This window comes from Accipiter gentilis, chromosome 9, assembly GCF_929443795.1.
Source record: "Accipiter gentilis chromosome 9, bAccGen1.1, whole genome shotgun sequence".
NCBI classification, from domain to species: domain Eukaryota; kingdom Metazoa; phylum Chordata; class Aves; order Accipitriformes; family Accipitridae; genus Astur; species Astur gentilis.
Window position 1 is genome coordinate 14,707,727 of NC_064888.1, and position 19,407 is coordinate 14,727,133.

Sequence of the window (19,407 nt, forward strand, 5' to 3'; positions counted from 1 at the left end):
TAACACAAACAACACACTACAAACACCTCCGTCTCCAAGTGAGGTTCATCAGTATGCACCAGCTTATTATCCTATAAATCCAGCAAACACTGAATGCATCACAAATTGCAGTACATTGCAAGCCTAGTAATTGAATGTATACTTGGAGGAGATTTGCTTTGTTCTAATATATCCTGGTAATGGGACAGAAAAGAGTCAAATAAAGGCAGGTTAGAACAGAATGATCTTTGAATTCAGTAATAAGGTCCCTGGTCTTTTTCATGCACACTGTATATCTTGTCTTTACTGCCACTGACAGATAATGTTGCTGTATGGCAAAGATAGTACAATTATTAGCTGCAAATCACCTATCCTGAAAAGAGTGATTTTTTTCAGTTTATGAATAATCAGTAACAGACTTTTGCAATGGTGCAGCATGGTGGTGGTTACCAATATAATCAGATCAGTATGATGGGCTTTTCCATCATACACACCCTCTAATACATTGTATTAAACATCACTATTACTTCTTTACTCCAGTTCAGTTACTAGTACCGACCCAGTACATCTAATACCAGGTTACAGTTCCTGCTCTTGAGATACTAACTGATGAGATGCAGACATTTCATTAGCTAACTACAGTAATACTGTTAACTATAATAATTTTAATATTTTCTGATATGTGTTGTTTTACTTGAAGCCATACATCCCAGATAAAAGTAATTGCAAGGCAATCTCAGCTTCATTTAAAGGAGGGGGGGGTGGGGGGGGTGGGAGGAGTATGTTCCAGAATAAAAATTGAGATAGCACCCAGAGCAAAGCCAAAAGGTGCTAAAAGGAATTACAAGAAAATCCTAAAATTTTGTAATTTAAAATTATTTTCAAGCCATCTATTGACACTTGTGTGAGACTTTTTTCAGCATACTCTCTGATCAGAAATAATTTTTTAAGGCTAATCATCCACTTTATTCCCATGTAAAAGAAACAAAACTCTTGGAGAGAGGAGAGGGGGAAATAAAAAAACCCAAACAAAACCAAACCTCAGATGTTGCAACACCAGCAAATCCTCCACTAATACAAATAATACACACTTAATTTGTTGTCAATAATAAAAGAGTGATAGCTTCCCAAACCTCACTTTTTTAGGGTAAGCTATATATTTGGCAACAAGAAAGAAGTGCAAACCAGACAGGCATGGAAGCATCTACAGAAATGGACTAGGTTGAGAAGTGATTTGGTGGTGGAACTCACAGCAAAAGCCTGCAAATATAAATAGAAACAAACCAATCAGGAAAAAATGTAAAAGGACCCCATTTGCAAAATCAGGCCCTGGGTGAGTTACCCATGCAGGCAGTACTGGAATGGTGTCTTGCGTAGAGGTTCACTTCGAAATGTGTTCTGCAAGACATCCCTTTCCATCTCTTCCACCTGTATTTGTCAGAGGTGACAATGCACAGTGAATAGCTGAAGTATTTAGCATTTCCCAGTGACAGTACTGGCCTGGCAATAATGTCATGCAAGTAAATGCAAAATCACCAAATTACTTCCCTGTACAGTGAAGAAGGGAAGAAAGATAAAATGTAGACTTGGACAGGCTTAAAAAGCTGGCAAATGAGGATGAATGGATTAGACAAGAATAGAATATGTTCTCTGCTCCATTAAATCACGCCAGTCCACAGATGATTATTTAGAGTTAAAATATTCAAATACCAGTTGGAAGCCACAGTAATATATTGATTTCAGTATCAGCTACTGATTATATTTCAGGAATATTGCACTATTTAGAAAGACTGCAAGATCTAACAATCACAGTAGACAATGCATCAGTTCTTCTCACCCCAGAAGTCCCAAGGGCAACTGATTTTTACTGGGGGGGGGGGGGGGGGTGTCTGATCTGACTGCATGCCCTGAAGGAATCGTCCAACATAGAACAAAGTATTTCTTTCAGAATTGCATTAGCCAAAGAGGCACAGAAGATGACATATTTTAGCTTAATCAGATAACTCTGAATTAATGAATGGAATTTAATATAGTTTAAAATGCTGTCAGAGCTCCAAAAATAAAACCACCCTAGCTTCATGCAGTTTTGTATTTATTCTATATTTCTGATCTCCACAGTATAGAAGACAGACACACATGCATACATACATCTATATTTTTCTTTCTGCAAATACCAGCTCGATATTGGAGCAGAAAGTCAAATTGGATTCTCATTTCCTTCAGGATTGACAGCAGGTGTAAAGCTTCTGAAAAACAAATTATTGTTCTAAGTTTTAGCTCTCCAACAGAGCTGCCCTTAGTGTGTACTTTGCTGTTCCCATGGCCTTCTATTTTGCTGGCAGTAAACTGCCACAGCATTGCTAAGCGTGTAATTTGAAGCCATTACAGTTCTATCAAGTAGACTTTGTATTGAAACATTATTAACAGCTGAACTGGTGAATCATGATCACCAAGGCCACTCTAGTTCACCTCACTCAAGGTCTATTTATGCAGAGCTGACAGTCGTATATTTATTTTTAATGACCATTAGGGTGTATAATAATGGACTGAGAGGAAAATTGCACTAGCTGACTTCACAGGTATTCAGATTCACCCCTTTCCAAGGTGCATCTTGTCTACCACAACGCTTGCACCTAATGATAACAAAAATCCTTTATCAGGCCATAGAGAAAAGCCTTCTCCAAGACGTATTTATGGCAAACCATAGGAATCCTGTTCTCCTTTTAAGAGTAAGGCTTCTGCAGCTAAACAGCTGCTGAAATACCCATTTCTTGCTGTTGCTCCACCCCCAGCTTGTTTTTTGTTTGTTGGTTGTTTTTTTTTTAAATGCCATGAGACTCACAACAATTTTCAATAGTATCAAAAATAGAAGTCACCAGACCTTTTCCCATCTTTTCTCTACACTAAGTCTCAAAACATAAGACGTGACTTACATAGAGAGGAGCCTAAATCCCTAAAAGGTTTTTTTTTTTGTCCTCTAAGTTTAATTCCATAGTATTTTACTGGATCCTTACACGTAAATACATTCATTTCTGCATTTCATGGAGGAAATAATAATTGAAAATATTTTTTTTTCACACTTGGATTAAAAGGATACAGAAACAACATTGCACTTTTCATACAGAATAATTGGCCTATAATTAATATATTCCATGCGCAGACTACAGAAACATATAGTACAGAGACATCATTGGTATGTGCTCGTTGTGGTTGCATTATTCAAGAGTGCTGAAGGCCAAGGTGAGTTACTCAGGTTCCCTCAGAGAAGCACCAGTAAAATCTTTATAATGTACCATAGCATTCAGTTTGTACTACATATTTTGCAGAAAGAAGTTCACAAATATTTAAAAGATTTTTTCTTTTTTTAACAAAAAGGCACCAGAATATTTTCTTTACCTTCCTCTTGTAGATAGAGGTGCTATATTTCTCCGAGTTGAATGGTACAGGGCTCAGAGAAAATGATAAAAACCTACAAATATGTTAAAAACTTGTGAACCAACAGTGTCACAAGTTCTTAGGCCTGTTATCCTAGTCCCTTTTCAATGCTAGTAATAAGAATTGCATCATCTTTAGGGTAGAATTCCAATTTTTCAAATTAAGAATTCCCAGAGTCTTTAAACATAACAGAAAAGCATCTTTTTCTGCCTGAAACAAGTCATTTGGTTCATGGCATACACGGTATACTATTTTAAAACACGTGTATTCTTAAAAATATGCTTGCTTCTTGTTACCATATTCCAGCTTTAGTGAACTACCAGGCCTCATCCTATTGTACTATAACTATTTGTAACTGCTCAGAAAGATACGTAAACCAATGAAAATCTGGTACATAAAGTATTCTATTTGTAACTGAAGGGATGTTATTTAATTACTAGAAATATAAAGGAATTATGATTAAATTAGGACATTCTTCAGGGTGGGAATATCACATCACAGAGGAGATCATGTTTTTACATCATAATAAATCAGGATCTAGTCTGTCATTTTGAATTAAAATTGATAGGCTTTTTATTAACTCCAATATATCTCATAGCTCCAAGAGTTATTGCTGGTGCATCAATGTAGAAGTTTTATTAAACGTGAAACTGTATGAATATTATAAATCTGATTTTGATTTCTGAAACATAATTAACTAATTCCCCTGCTAAAATATTTAACAGAGAACTGCACGTAGAGAAAAGAGATTATACTGATGAAAAAACAGAATCTCCTTTTATATCCTATCAACATACACAGTAGTTCTGTTGCAACATGTTTCAGTCAGCAACAAACTCCTCTAAAATTTTTTTCATAAAGATCCTTTAAAAATTTGTAATCTTCTTAAAGGAGGACAGGGGCAGGGGGAAACCCTCCACAAGATGATGCATGACTTTTTCCTTGCAAAATCAAAAAGGAAAGGTAAACCACTATTATTCCATGTCTGACTTCATTAGTCCAATTCTTTTCTGCTCCCTAAATGATCACAGTCCTGGTCTACTGATGAGAAAAGGTTTTACTGCATAATTATTTGCTTTTGCCTACATCCTTAGGCTCAATTTCTCCATTACCCCATTAGTGTAGGTTAAGATTTGCATTGCAGAAGAGATAATGCAATGAACATAAAGAAATCTGGATGGTTAATGACTTCTCCTTAATATGCAGGCCATTCTTTACATTAATGTAACTCGTTAGTGACAAACACTGATATTTCATTTAGTAAAAGTGTGCCAAGATGTAAGATGATTTAAGTCCAATACACTAACACAAATCCTTCTTGCTGTTAATCATCCAACTTTTTAATGTCTTACCCATTTCCACACTGGTAGCTCAGTAGAGCAGTGAGATCGGCTGCAGGCAACTAGCATTTGCAATCACGCCAGATATCTTTCCTACTGCTACAAATGTGTCTAAACACCTTCAAAAAGGGCTGTAGGCCCCTTTTATTAAAATATTCCAGTATCTCATTGATCTAACATCTTAGATCATTTGAGTAACAAAACCATGACATACTAGAAAATTAAACAAACTCCACAACAGGTTTATTGCCTTTTCTGTCTAGTGTTTGAAGAAAAATGCTCACAGCAAAACTGGCTTTCAACACTGCTGACCATCTTTCATTTTGAAATGTTAACTGTACAAAGACAGACTTTTTTTAAATGAACACAGATTATCACTAACATCGAAAGACCCTTCACAGTGTGATTTCAAGAGCTATAAGTGTAAAACATCAGCTGCTGAAGATACTTTATCTCAGCCTACTACTCTAAATTCAGCCCAGATTCCCTCCCTTTCACTGGAGAGCTCATTTAGTGTAAGAAGATATCAGAAACATCTATTTTGAGAAACCAGTTTGAGTCTCTGCAAGGAGCAAAAAACATGCAGCACTTTCTGAAAACTTTGTTCCTTTAAAATGCTCTTATTGGACACACGCACCAAACATCTTTGAAATTCTTGCCTCAGATCTATAAAGACTTAGTACTACGAAAATTCTTCCTCAGTCCCAATCCAAACTAAACTCTTGGTAGTGCAAGGAATGGTTTAGGGCCTGGTGAATCTTCAGTATAGAGATGAAGCTAATACCTTTGCCAATTAGCTCCACCGAAGTTTTCCCTACTGGTCTTAACCAGAGTTCAGGCCTAATAAAAGTACTCTGCAAAAGAACTCCTAAAAGAAAAAGTGCATATCTACACTGGTTCATCCTCCAGCCTGGATACAGCTAGGTTAACAACTCTGCTCACAGAGGGAGGGATGTCCTCTGCCAACACTTTAGCAGCTAATTTGATCCCATTTCTAGTGAAAGCAATTGTCTGGTTATTGGCAGGACTTTACATAGCAATATACATGGGACTTCCCAAAGATGTGTGGAGTACCATACTGAAAACTGCAAAGCTCAGTCCTGCTAGATTGCTAGCTTCCATCTCAAAGCTCAGCAACATCAATAAGACAGTGTAGGAAGCCTCCTGTCATTGCTATTGCATATTGTTCTTGAATAAAGAGGTATCATTAGATTTCCAACACCATAAACCTTACATCTTTTATGAGGTAGAACACAAATTTAAAAGATGCATCTCTCCTGTCTAAGCAAAGTGGAATTATTCAAAGATTGGCATAGTATTATGACAGGATCATTTTCTTCTGAGTTTTGGTATGTTGTTTTTTTGTTTAATTCATCTGGCCTACAGCACGGTGTCTTAAAAGTTCTCAATTTCTTTTTGGAACATCATTCATCCTAAAGCATATTTTCCCTGTAACCTGATACATACTCTCAAGTGAAGGAGTCAGAGTATTTAATCTAAAATGAAGCATTCTGCTCAGTCATTTTTTCCAGCCATATTGTACAATGTCTGGCTTTAGCATGACTCATCTACACAGAACTCTACAATCCGTGTTTTACTGTTGCTGCTAAGACAATTACATAGCTGTGATGCATTGGGTAAGACCGTGCTAAGGACAGGAAAGCGAACTCTTCTCTAGTGTTACACACCAGTAACACATCAGTCAATGGCCCAAAGAGACCTATATACAAAGAAAATGTCTCTTTTTTTCTTTTTTCAAACACTGTAGATTAGAAATTAAATTTGTTCCTGTGTTATAGGATCACTGTCTTCAGGGTGGAGAGATATTGACTAAATAATCCTCACCTCTTTCACGCAGATTATTTGCTTCTGAGCATTTCCTGCTCCAAGTGTCAGCTTTTAATATTGCAAAACAAATTGTTTCCTTCAGACTCCACTACAGTGTAGGAAATTGAACTGATTTGAGAGATTAAGCCATTAAAAATCTGAAGGGAAAGATTTGCGTAACGTCAAATACTGATATAAATAGCATAATTTACACAGCCTAGGCAAAACCTAGCTGACAGAGACCAATCACCAGCTGGATAGCAAAAACCTTTATGAATTAGCTATTGTTACTAACACTAATGGTGGATCACAAAGGGCTTTGACACCTGCGAACATTTGTGTTTTCCCCCATCCCATGGTAGAGAAAAAAGCCTCACTCCAGTAATATTATTTTTAAGTCCTTTGTTTCAGTTTAGGCTTCACTATATCTGTTCAAACACTGATTCTGCAGCATCCTTGAAATGGTTTTCAAAGCTAGTAGTTTGCCACTGGTTTAGTAGAATTCATCACCAGAAATCATTATAACTCTCCTGATAACAGCTGTGTTGAGAGAGAAACGGGACAAGTTTTAAAGTTACAGAGAAATGGAGAAAGAGGAATCGAAGGTGAACATTAGTTTGGTCTTGTCACTTGTGGCTGATAGGTTTATGCAGCAATTAGCAGTAATGTGGCTGCATTAGTGTTGATCTGTGAGTTATGTGGAGGGTTCAAGGTTTGTTTTCATAAAGTTCCTGCATGCCTACCTAAAAGAAAATTTAGTTTTATATTGAAGGACAAACAACATCAGCTGTTTAATTTAAAACTTTCACATTTCCCTCAACCACCAACCTATAGCTTCACAAGTAATAAAATGAAGAGATGAATGGCTTCGCAATTAAAAGGGAATTTAGGATGGAGCAGATGGAAATAAGCACATGGAAATAAGGGAGACTGTTTGGACCTATGTCACCTGAGGACTGTAAATCCGCATGGCTTTTGTGATACAAAACTTCTCTGAAAATTCTCAGGCTGAGGTCCTGCTGCCCTCACTTTCCACAAGTAAAATTAAGGAGTCACAACTGGCTTACATAAAGATGATATAGATAATAATCATTAACAAATGTATGACAATGTACAGTGTAGCAATAAACTAGACAAATGTGGAAGCTCAAACTCGTGTGTTTCGTTTGAAAAGCAGGGATATCTGAGAAATACTTCAGAACTAAATTGCAAAGTCATCATATAAAAAAGGGCAACAGATTCTTCTTTTACATCCAATGCCTAAGCTGAGGAGAAAACCCCCACACTCTAGGGCATATCCTCAGCTGTAGTAAAATAACATAGCTAATGGGGCACTGACACAGATCTAACATAATTTTAATTTTTCTCCCTTGAGGATTCTGAATCCTCAAAACTCACCCCTCCGTATCCATTACTAAGAGGCTTCCCACCAGTGCTCTACGCAGCACTCGCAACACCAAATATGCATCTAGCATTTAATTCCAAAAGTTCTTTCAGCCCACAGGTGACTTCTGCAAGACAGGCAGGAGTGTGCAGACCTTTCTTGAGTCTAGAGGTCTTTTGAAAGACCTGTCAGTCAGCTGAGGAAACAGAACTGGTCCAAGTGCCAGGAGGACACTGCCTGGACTGATCTGCCACAAAAGATCCCTCCCTTGACTGGGAAGGAAGCACATCCTCATCTGCACAAAGAGTTTCTAAATCCATACAACCAACCAATGTCTGTCTGAACTTTTTGAGAGTCCACTTGTCTGTCTTTTTCTTTCCCAGTTGCTGAGTCTCCAAGGGAAGCGCTGAGATCTGCAGACAGCAAAGCGAAGACCATCATGGGGGCTACAGAGAAAGTAGTAGTTCACACGCAGACAAATCTCCTCTGCCTTTGTACCAGAATAACAGTCCAGGGAGTCTCTCACTCTGCTCAGGACTCAGTGGAAAACAAAACTTCAGAGTGAGCAACAACTCCTCCTCTTTTTAATTGGTGACATTTGTTAGTATGGTTACAAGAAGTGTTGCATTTGACCACATGGTTTTAAATTGCTATAATTTTTCTTTGGAAAAATAGCACTGTAATGTTTCCAAGATCTGCAAAGCATACAACTCAGATTTTAAATGAGTCAACTTCATGGATTTCTTCAGTATTTTTCTCATATAACAATTAAAACAAACCAGAAAACTGCTTGCGTCTTTAAGCAAACTGCTGCGGGGGAGGAAGGGAAGAGGAAGTCATGTAAACACTCTTTAAATGTTAATTCCAGAGTTTAATTGTAGCTCACTGCAAGCCTATTAAACCCTGACTAAGTGCACCTGACAGACTGACAACAGCATAATGCTAATGCATGCCAGGGAAGAGCAGTAATTAGCTTCTTCAAAAGGGTGAGATTTGGGGGAAACTGCTAACAGAACAAAAGAAAATGGGGGGAGGGAGAATGAAAGGAATGATAACTTTTTCCCCCTGTTACACCTTTTTACATCTTATGTAAATCTCTCTGCAGAACTCAGGAGACCATCAGGACTGTGCTATGAAAACTTTTGAAATGGCAAAAACCCCCCAAGACTACTGGGGAGGAGACAAGAGCTGGCTAGTTTTAATGTCTATTTTCTGTGTGGACTGTGTGAACAAACTAAGGTAACAATGAAAGTGATGTTAGAAAAGGACCTGGAAAGAAGGTGACTTGCTAGTTTGATATTTCTGCCAACTCCATAGAACTGGAAACTTACTTAGTGAATAATCTTACACAGTGTAGTCTTTCCTTCTTTCCTGCATACATCAACAGACAGAACTCCTCCAAGCAGAATGGGAGGGAAGAAAATTAGTTCATGTCAATCAATAAATATCTCATAGTAGGTCATCTCCTCTCTCTGAATAGTTGCATTACATTTCATTGGACATCCAAGTTAAAAGCCAAGATTGTGCTTTACAGTACAAGCCGATTTGTTTAATTCTAAACACAGATCAGATGCCTTCACTGAGATAATGCTCCAGAGGTTTAGAGTACCAAAAACTTGGGGGGGTTAAGTTTAGCATTTTAAAACTATACTTAAAAATATCATGTTTACCTGTACATTACATCCAGCCTACTGTAAACACCGCAACCATGGCAAATTTCAGAATGAGTCTGAGCTAATCTTGTTAGCTTAAAGAATAAGTTTTACTAAAACTATTCACTCTATCTTTTTATTCCAAAGTATGAACAAAGAATTTCATGTTATGTATCTGTTATTTCTTTCAGACTGGCCATTGCAGCCTCATCCTTAATGGATATACTCCTAGGCTGTTTAACAATAACTAATGAATAACAATCCTACAAAAATCGACAACACTTCCAAGATTCCAAATACAGTACGACCTCTTGGTCCTAAGACTGTTTAAGGCTACGACCATTTTTCCCCAAAGCAGTACGGCAGTGGCATAACAAAGGCACCAACCTATTTTGACAAAAAGCTGTGACAGAAGTCTGTGGCAGTGAAGGAAATCCAAAAAGTTAACAAGCTGAGATCATACTTAGAAAACTGAGACCAATGAGAACATCACTTCTCTTCCACTTAAAGAAAACATTTCTTTAAGACCCAGAAGCACATTTATGAAAAGCAGATCCACTATCTTAAGCCACAGTGGACTCATTGCAAACTATAGGAATATTTTCAGACATCTGGTTCCTTATTTAGCTACCTTTGTGGCATAAGATTAAACAATATTTAAATTAACACTAAAGAAATCAGATTTCATAAACATTTCTATCTTTATTAAGCTTGTTCCTAATTCCTGCATGTATCAAAGCAAACTGCCTACAGTATTGTGGTTCAAGTTACTGGTCTTGCAGACCATTGCTGGTTTCCAGGCCCTGAGGTTCAGAAGCAAAATGATAGCAATTAGCTCCCATTTCTTTGGAAGAGCATTTTGTGCACCTGGTGGGAGACATGTCTCTTAAATGGCTGCCCCAGGAAAGGGGGAAAGTCCAAGAATTAAAGTGCCTCAGTAGCAATAACTGCACAAGCTGTTCCATTGGCTCCGTGCATGCTCTTTGTTAGAAATGACCTTGCAAAGGTAGAGAAGGCAGCAGGAGAACCCAAAGAAATAAAAAATAGCAAGGAAACAATTAAAGAGCAAGATAATGTGCTAGGAGAGGGGATCCTGAAGCCTCACAGAAGAGTGTCTCTGTTTTTTTCAGTTTCCCACTCTATCTGATCTTATTTCAGTTTACTGTATGGTACAAAATTCCACATTGGAATATCAGTTTCTTAATTTGTGATTTCTTATATCGGTGGATGATACACATGGAGTGTTATGTGACATGTACTGCATATTAAAAGACACCGATTTTTTTTGTAGATCCATGTAGCTCTCACTTAGACTGGCAATAAAGCATGGCTGTAAGCAGGAAGCTAGAGGACTAAGGCCGCCTTTTGTTGTTATAAAGAAAATTCCTCCAAGACTGATCTTTTTACTGTTGGACTCAGTTTGTGTCTTTAATGATGCACTAAAGATTGGAAGCATTTGTTCACAGCTGCCTCTGTCCCTGAGTCTGGATCCCTTCCATCATCTCAGATTCCTTGCAGGAGGCTGTGGTAATTCATTTGATTACGCCAACTTCCTCACTGTGTTACCATGTGTCCGTGTTAGAGCAGCCGCTCTGCAGGCCTATGGCTTCTCTCTCACCTTTTCCATTTATCATTTGAGCCATGTGGCAAATTGGCATGTAGGTGAGAGATTTAGTTGGGAGAATCTTAGACTGCCAGGTGCTCTTTGACAGACCATACCTCGCTTTCCTAACAAAAGTGTGTACAACTGCCCCTGGGGAACTGAAACGCCCTGACTTGGAACAGGCAGAGAAATTTCAAGTGGGGTGGCAAGGCTGCCCACTGCTCCTTTTGTTCCTTGCTCTTACTCCTCAGCATTATTACCATTATCCTCTCCAGATAGCAACATTCAGTGCCCCATCTAAAAAGGCAGTAACCAGCTTCTATTTGTCACAGCTAGATGGTCTCATCAGCAAGGGCACCTAATACATCCAAATAGTATCTCTGCAGTAAATTACAGATCACCACAGCAGACACAGCCATCCTGCTAGATTTGTGAACACAACTCCTGATCAAGTCAGCTGACTTTCACCCACCATGTGCTGCACTCTTACTCAAAGCACCAAGCTGAGAAGTCTCACAATCTCTCATTTTCTCTTTTATTTTCCCATGACACCTGGGAGGACAGCCAGGGAAATCTAGACAAATTACTAGAACTGGAGTAGCACTGAGGAGTACCGCAACTCTCCAAAACACGTCTAAGGACAACATGTTATAGTTTTCTAAGTGTGAAGAACTTCAGAGGCTTCATCTTTTCCTACTGGAGAATTCTCCCATTTCCTTTTAAATAAGCAGACCCTTTTAAATAAGCTGACTTCTAGCCTTAATTTTGCAATGAGACAAATCTCTTGCCACACTTTCTTATATACACCACATATTTATTCAACTTTGTCCTTTAAAGACCAGGGAAGAATACTACTGGAAAAAAAAAAAAAAGAAACCAGTCAGAAAGTGAAAATTATTATTCTTTTTAAGCATGAGTTTTGATTTCTGATATGGCAAAGTATGCTATCCTCTAGAGACAACAGATGAGATGGTTGATGAGAACATACTCAGTTTTGGGGAAGATGTCTTCTAGAATCCTTTAATGAGCTCTGCCTTTCTTTTAATACCTTTATAATGCTCTGGTGCAACTGGCAGACAATACTAAATCGGAAAGAGTTGTGAACATCAGTCAGAGCTGAGAAAAATGTTAGTGACAGAGCCAGAGGCATTAGTAGGGAGAAAATGACAGCATGAGTTTCAATTTAGAAAAATGCACATTAAAAACACCTAGGGACATAGAAATCAACGTGTGGCTGGCTATTCACTGTGTGGAAGAAATCTAGGAAATAGTAACAACAAAAGAGAAGTGTGGGCGACAGATACTCCCATGTTGCAGCAATACCAAAAAACAACACAGGCTTAGTCCAGTTGCAGACTAAAATCCATGAAGACAATGCATCACAGAGTGCAGAAATGATAATTGCCTGACCTTTGGACAGTTTTTAGTGGGAGCACACTATAAAGAATGAATTCAGTGCGGGACATAATGTTAGCTGTAAGACTGACAAATTGCAGTAAGTTAAGAAAAGACCAGCAGAACAGATTAGAGCATGGAAGAACTGATTTATGACGGAAAATTTATATAATTAAATATTTATTAACCTGGCTAGCTGAAAATGGAGGCAGGATGGCAAGACATAACAGTCTGCAAATACCTGAAAGGATATTAACAATGAAAATAGAAGATGAATTATGCATGCCTATGTCTGCAATATGCTGGTGTGTGGGACTGACTTCTAGTACAAGTTTTAAATACTGAGGCCTAGACTGTTACTCAGTGGGGCAGTAAGAGAAACACTGTGAAATGAATGGTCTTACAGGAAGAACAACATGGTTCTCAGGGTATGGAAAGTTTAAAACTAGTCTGGAGAAAATTCTGGCAACAAGGCATCCTACAGTGGTACCGAGATTTATCAGAGCTTTGCTAATTCATAGTGAGCTGTGGAGACCGTGCTGTGATACGCCAATTATTGTGTTACAATATGGTTCTACAGATCATATGGGACAGGTGTTCACTTAAATGTTACCGTTCACAGCAGTCTTACTGTGCATTGGTGATTCCAGAGCCAGGGAAGTGCTCAGAAGAATAAATCAAATTTCCTGCTCAGAGGTGAGTATAATAAACATTGCTGAAATTATACCAGTTAAACTGTTACTTGCTCTAACCTACAGTCCTACAAACTCTAACTTCCTTAAGCTGTAAGCTGACAGTATCATTCTGAAACATGAAAAAAAAAACCCCTTGCAATTTGCTCTATACAACAGAATAACCCAACGATCTGAATGTGTGAAAAGTAAATGCATTAGCAGCAACTGAAAAGCATGCTTTCATTCAAAGAGCCACCCGACTCCTATAGTGGCAAATGACGTCCTAGTTCTAACCAGCACAAACTTAAACAACTATAAGCAAGGGAAAGAAGACTGTGAGATGGCAAGGTGATAGAAGGGAAGGAAAAAATCCATATGATGTCTAAAGAAAAAAATTCGGAATTCCAGTCTTTTTCATTTCTTGCTTTGTTTCACCCTCCAGTGAGCACCTACACTTGCTTTGCTGATGCTGACTGTATTTCCTTGTAATGTACTTCATCACTTACTTGTGTAAAAAATATGGTGCTATACCTACTTCAGCTATGTAAATAAAATTTTTTTGCTGTTAACAAGATCAGGTACTGGGACCTTGGTTTGACCACTTGTGAAATCTCACTAAAATTCTTGTCTCTTTCCATTTAGGGGTTTGTATCAGTTCCATCCTGTCTCTATTTTCAGCTAGCCAGGTTAATACACAGTATTTTTTTGTGTATTTCACAGCTTCAAATGTACATATTCATATAGGGAGTAGGTGGGGAAGTACTGTTGTTATTCACTATTTATGAATAGTAATAAAGCCACAGACAGACCTGAAGATTACATGGACTGCTCTGGCAGAGGGGTGAACCAGGTCCTGTTACCCTCAGGACAGTGACTCAGCCAAGGGATGGGGCCAGTGAGCAGACCTTTAGGAAGGGAAGCAAAGGAAGCCCTCCTGCCTCAAACTCCCAACATTTTGGTTCCCATCTGATTCATCAAACATCCTCTTACGCCTTCAGTCCTGCCCTGAGTTATTGTACTCTCCCTCATCTCCTTTGCTTCCAGATTCCCCAAGCTTGACACCATCTCTATGGTCTGGTGTGGGGCAGAGGGTTAGCCCCTTCTGCTCAAATTTCATTCTGTTGAAACGGCAGAGCAAACTTCTGTAAGGGGACTTTAGTCATATCCAAACGTGGTAAGTTTCTCCATAATCATATGCAAGCAGGACCTCAACATTTTCCTGTCTCCAAAAGATGAAACATCAGATCAGTGTCTGATTAGCCCACCTGTAGATGAGAGAAAGCAGCTGTGTACACACTGTCATCCAATACCCCTGTGACAAGGAGATTATTTACAACAGATTACTCTGTGTTGTCCATATAGCTATTGACCCTAGCAAACAGTGCAAATATAGTACAACTACATATTCATAACTCCTCTGTTAAACCTTTAATCAACCAATAGCAAAACTAGGAAAGACAACTATCCCGTGAAACCTTCATCAGACATGTAATTAAATGTACCAAGGCTGCTCAACTTAAATATTTCTGAAATTACACTCCAATGTTTCAACTTTTCAGTCATGCTCATACTTAGTAGTTTCCTGCGATAACCAGATTTACATTCTCAAAGTATAAGACATATGACATTGACTTTCTAAGCTTCAGATGAGAATCCACTGCATTTACACATATATCTTGGAGACAATATTCTAAAATAATTTGGTTTATTGAAAAATCTAACCAGGGCCGATAATATTTGCCTAAGATTTACAAAAATTGTTGGGAAAATGAAATGCAGTATCTGAGAAAATCAATGAGTGCTGATGTTACTTTCAGAAAGAGGAGAGATTTCTTTTTCTTATAAGAGTTATTAAAAACCTTGCACTCCAAAAATTCTCATAACGTTAGCAATTGCAAGTCCTCTTAATGAGATATAAAATACTTATGATTGTCTTGCTCACCATACATGCAATAAATAATGTCCACAGGTCATAATTTCCATTTTTAAAGTCTCCCCACAGACATATTCCTTAGACATCTGTTCGATGGACCCAATGTAAATGGGTGTTTGCACAATGCCCTACCTGTTGGGAAGAGGCAGACAGCTATCCTTGGCTTCATGGCACTGTGCTTGCCTCCCAAAAGAGGCATTTTTCAAGGAATTAATGACTGAGAAGAACTATCACAGGAAACCGTAAAATTGTTAATAATACAGAGAGAGTGGAAAATGAATATTTACTATTTCTCATCATACAAGATATGCACGCAAATCAGCATTGTTATGGGGCACCTGACTAAAATGAGCAGCAGAAAGTATAAAACAAGAATGTTTTGAAGATCTCTATTCAGATAGCACCAAGACCCAAAGTATAAATTGATCCAAAATGGAAGGAGAGGAATTAATGGAAAACACATCCAACAGTACTCATAAAAACAATGATTCACATGTAGCCTCTGATCTGAGATGTCCCGAAACTACTTCCCAGAAGCAAGAAAGATATACCAAAGGCAGGTTCTTCTATATGTGTAATGTTTCTTACCCTCACAAGTTACTGTCACAAGCAGGATGCTGAGCCAGGAAAACTTTTAATCAATCCAGTATCCTAGTTCTTATGTTGGTGTTGGTTTGGTTTGGGTCTTTTTTCAACATTTTATATTTCAAAATGAAATACATTGATTTAGAAATACTTGGTTAAAAGAAAACTTCACTATCACTCCACTACCTCTGAAAAACCCCCACTTCTATCCTGGGAGTTAAAGTTTTTTACTGTACAAATGCAAAACTACCAATTAACAAGCAGAACCACTTTATTTAACCTATTTTTGAGCAACTTTACTAATAGAATTTCACTGATGTCCTCCCTTTGCAAACATAACACCAATGAACTATTAACTTAGTCACACAGGACCACATTAACTACATCTTCTGCACGTGAATTCGCATCTGAATCCAATTCAGAACTACATTACTATTTCCAGACCTTCTCTACATCTTGTTGCTTCCTCTTAAATTTTGACTGCATCTGCCTAGTTCTTCTCTGATGCACCATCTTTGTACTTTCTCATCATCCTCTGAACCCTTTCCACATTCAAGGATTAGTCTTTTGTTTACCCTGAATATCTTGAAATCATCCATTTCCCAAGTTCAGTCACCTCCTCCTTATGCTTTCAGCCTACTGTTCCTCTGCTTTAAATAAATTTGGTCACTGAACACCTCAGTCTACCGAGGATAAGAAGTGCAAAGAATATGAATTCAGCAGAAGGTATCATCATACAAATCTTATTGTCTCTTGATAAAAAAAGACCTAAAAAAAAAAAAAAAGACCTGAAAATACCTTATTTTTTTTCGTGATACACAAATGAATCTAAAGGATACCTACTGTAATTTATGAATTTGAATTAATCAAACTACAGTCAGGAATTATTTCTGAAGAACACAATTTTTTAAATTACCTTGTAAAAATTCCCATATATGTGCATTACTAAGTGATATTAAAATGACAACAATCTTTTTAAAACAAAGGTCATCTTTAGTTTCTTGCCCACCACTAAATATGCATTTTGCTTCATGTATAGAGCCATAAGAAAAACTATGTGTTCCCATTAGCTGCAGATGCTGCTAGGTTAGTACTATCAAAACAAGAAATAAAGACATTAGTGTTGCTAGACAACCACTTCTCTTTTTAACCCTACTGATGACTCAGGCTGTAAGAGCAAAGAGGAAAATTTGCTGCCATGCTTTAGGAACCTCTTCAGTTATATTTATGGTGAGACGATTGTTCTGGTTTTTTAAATAAAGAAATAAAGACTCATGGTCATCTTAAGTACACACCTGATTTGGTGCTTACTGGTAGGAAAGTTACACATAACGTTTCTGTGCTATAACAATTTTGTTACAGTATTAAATTGATGCAATTTCAATTAAAAAATAGTGGGCTTAGAAGTAAGTTTAAATATATTTTTATTAAAGCATATGTATGGGACGTGTTTATTCTGTATCTACCTATATTATTTCCGATTAACTAGTTGATAGTGAACTACTGTTTCTTTCCTAGTAGCTTCTTGTTAGTAGATAAGGAGGCATGATAATTCACAGATAAACCAAAATCCTGATGCCTTCCTAGGTCATCATATCTATCCCTAGTTCCCCTAACAAAAAACCCTGTTAATTGAGAAACCAAGTACTCAGAAGCTGAGATATCTGAAAATTCCATTATAATAATTATCTTAACCCTGTTTGGGCAAAATTGCTACTGGTACTATATATTGTATAATCATTTAAACAGTGGTAAATAGATCAAGCAAACACATGGTCATCTCAGGAAGAAAATCTTATACATGATATATTATCACAAAAGATGTAAGTGCAGGTATTTTGACCTGTAGTGTGACAAAATGAGAGCTCGTATTTACACCCTCAATGCTTAAAGCTCATTTAGTGTGTGTAAATAAGAGGAAAATCTTCATCCTTAAAACTTCTCTAGATGTGATTCCTCATTTTTCTATAGTATTCATCCAGACAGGAATCTAAAGGAAAATCAATTATATATTTATAACAGAGCTGTAAAAATCTTCAGCTCTTTATACTTTGCTGAAAATTGTCTAGAATTATCCTTTTTGCTCCAGTCTCTATCAGAACAGACATATCTGAAAAGGGTGCCCTAGGTCTTTTTAAACAACTTGTTTCCCTCCCCCTCTTCCAGATTTACATATATCAATAAGTACAGATATTGAAAAAATGCACTAACAGTCCCTCTCTCCCACATGGATGCACAATGAAAATAATTATTTAGGTAGCTCAAGTGCTAATGTAGTCCCAGCACACTTTTAAAAAATAGATTATGCAACGGGTTCAAAAATCAAGTAATGCAGCCTCACTCAACCAAGCCCATGATGAAGTGAAAAGGCAGAATACATTTAGAAAGTTTCCAGTGAAGTATCTTTCTCACTGGAGAGGATTCCTCTCTCAATAAAAATGTGGTTTGGAACTAACATGTTAATTTAACAACTCAACATGTTAATAGCATAGTTTTTTCTATTGAATGTGTGCATTCAAATTTTCGACATAAAAAGCAAGAAAAGCTATATGAACTATCAGAGATGGGACTTCCTCCAAACAGCTCTTAGAAAAATCAATCCACAACTGAGAGAAACTTTCCTTTTGCTCTATGGATTCTTTCTATTCTTTCAGTCAGAGACTGACTGGAAAATGGATCAGCATGGATGCAGCAAATGTCTCACCAGGTTTGACAAAGCCTGTATTTCAGACATTTATTATAGCAATAGAAAACGTTTCACACCTTTGAATAAATGGGAGGGCAGAAAGTATTGCAAAAAATAGTTTAAAGTTTGTATAAACACAGGCTCTGGATCAATGTTAGACAATCTTTACAGCCTTTACAACACGTCTTTACATTTAGATTGGATATTAGGAAAAATTTCTTTACTGAAAGGGTTGTGAGACATTGGAACAGGCTGCCCAGGGAAGTGGTTGAGTCACCATCCCTAAAGGTATTCAAAAAGCGAGTAGACAAGGCACTTCAGGACATGGTTTAGTGGGCATGGTTGACAGTTGGACTTGATGATCTTAAAGGTCTCTTCCAAACTAAAAGATTCTATGATCTTTAAGTAATAATAGGGAAATAGCATTCAAATCCCTCATTATTGTAGTGTCTCTTTTGCTGGTTGGAGCAATATAATCAGAAGGAGGAACAAAACCAAATGACTGATAAGACCAATTTCACCAGATGTTCTGATAGGATGAATGTCCTAGGTGACCAGTTGAATAGCCTACCATCTAGTCATTGCTCAGGTAACTTGGACAGAATCAGTCTGTTTGGCTTTTTCATCTGCATTTGGTCTCTGTGCAGCTGAAGGGCAAGGAACAATAGAGAGGGACTCAGTGGTATTAAAAAAGAAAAGAAAAGAAAAAAAAGATAAAAGGATCTGAGTTGCCTCCACCCCAACATTTGATGGGATTGCAGTGCACATTCCAGAATAATGTCCAAAAGGAAAGATGAATGAAAAAAATTGGGCTTTGTTCTTGTGCCTTGCCTTTCTTGCACATATGTTTTTTCCAGTCTCATTTCCACATTGAGATTGGATTAATTTGGTGCTGGCCAACTCGTTTGAGCAAG